The following is a 2039-nucleotide window of genomic DNA, read 5'->3' on the forward strand; positions in this document are numbered from 1 at the left end:
TAGATATGGGTATGACTTTCAAGTCTAGCATACTTAAGTTGATATTACAGGGATGAACCCCTGAATCTTTCCCTTTTGGATTAGTAGGGTCCTACTTGGTTCTGGTACACAGATACATTGATCGTGTCTTATGAAGTACACTAGTGTACTTATGAAATTCTTCATGCACCCCAGCGAACTTAAGTGCAGAGACTAATCTCTTGCTTTCGTGCTAATTATGAAATTATTCCCACACCCTAGCTAACTTAAGTGCAGAGAGTAATCTCCAGCTTTTGTGCTAAGGAGTGTAAGGCTTGTATGTTTCAGGTTTATCGAACCTCTGAATAACCAACCACACTGTGCTCGCATGCACTTTGATTTTCAGAGTTGTTATGGATGAAGAACACTGATATCTTCATCTCCAACATAATCAGTGTGGTGGGCCACTAAACCATAATGCAAGTTGTAGCAATCCTCGTTTCTCAAACCAAACGACCTGCATATGCTATTCTACAAAGCCATATTTTTTTATTTCTATTTCTTCATAGATCTCAATATGCTTCTTGAACATCTCCATTCTCATCATATTATATAGTCTAGTATGCCAACAATTCAGCTCTTGTCAGGCAATAAACAAATATATATAAATGGTGATGAGCAATGGTCATGTATCTCTTAAGGGAGTTGTGTGTGCAACTAGCTCTTATATCGAGCAATGAGTACATGAATAATAGTCGAAGTAACCATATAATGCAGGCAATGCACACATTCAAAGAAGCAGAATATAATTAACATGAGCGATGAAGTTGTTGGCATTATGGTTAGTGTGTTGTCATTGATGGCAACCTACTTGATAAAGATGTCAACATTGTAACAACATGATGTTATGTAGATTGATACAAATGCTACAGATAGTATGGACATAAAAATGATAGTTCAAAGACAGATGGATGTTAAAGGTGAAGTTTGAGAAAGTATCCACGGATCCTATGAAGAAGGGTTGAGTACATACACAAGTCTCATAAGGGAAAGTCGTGTACATAATCCAAACCATGGTAATTTGAATACCATGGGTCTTTAGCATGGTAATGGCCCATAATAATTAGTGTGACAACAATTATTTGATCTCGTTAAAGAATACTAACAACATTACCAAGGGATTTATCTAAAGTATTGGCTAAGAATAAAACTATATAAGGAGATGGAGATCAAGGTGTTAGGTGTGCAAGTGATGAATTGTTTGTGAATGATTTAATCTAAAATAGGTGTGCACTAGGGAGCATGGAGATGACTCAGATCTGATAGATTTGAAAGGAATACAAATTTCTTAATCTATTTGTTTTTGTAGGTAACAATGATAGATCTATGATGATTGTATGAATATGCAGATGATGGTGTATGATTGTAACAATGTGTATGCCAAGATTTGGGTTTAACAGATATTGCGAAGGTATGATTCAACAATTTTAGATTCGTACACTGGTTTGCTTCTGAATGATCACGTATATATGTATATCTGTTTCTGTTGGGTCACATATATATATTCTGAGATATGGCCTGTAGTTCGTTGAGATCGATAAGATGATGTTGTGCATGATAGTCGCATACATACACTGATTTATACTATGGTGGTCATGTATTTATGTTAGGGTTTGCAGTGCATTTTGATGATGACACCTGATGAGTTCTACTCTATTTTATGTTGTCTGTCAATGATGTCTCTATCTTTATGATCTGTGTCTAACTATGATGATTGGGTTGGTTGATTGGAAATGATGCTACAATGTGGGGATGTGTGACTGGTTTAGTATACTGTATTTCTATGCATGGTCCAGTGATTGATTCAACATTACAATTATTCATGATTCAATTTGTCGCAGTTTAATATTCGTACATAGTTGTTATACAAAGGAGTTGTGTACATACACAAGGTTTTTTCAATACAATCACATACAAAATCTGATTTTTTTATTCTAGTTGGGTTCTATATCCAGTGATTTGATGCTTCAAAAATTCAATTGATTTGCAATGTTACAGTGACTCAGATTCAATGATTCAGT

The sequence above is a fragment of the Pinus tabuliformis genome, chromosome 2_1 (assembly GCF_031772625.1).
Source record: "Pinus tabuliformis cultivar Carrire ecotype Pingquan chromosome 2_1, CPIR1, whole genome shotgun sequence".
Lineage (NCBI taxonomy): Eukaryota > Viridiplantae > Streptophyta > Pinopsida > Pinales > Pinaceae > Pinus > Pinus tabuliformis.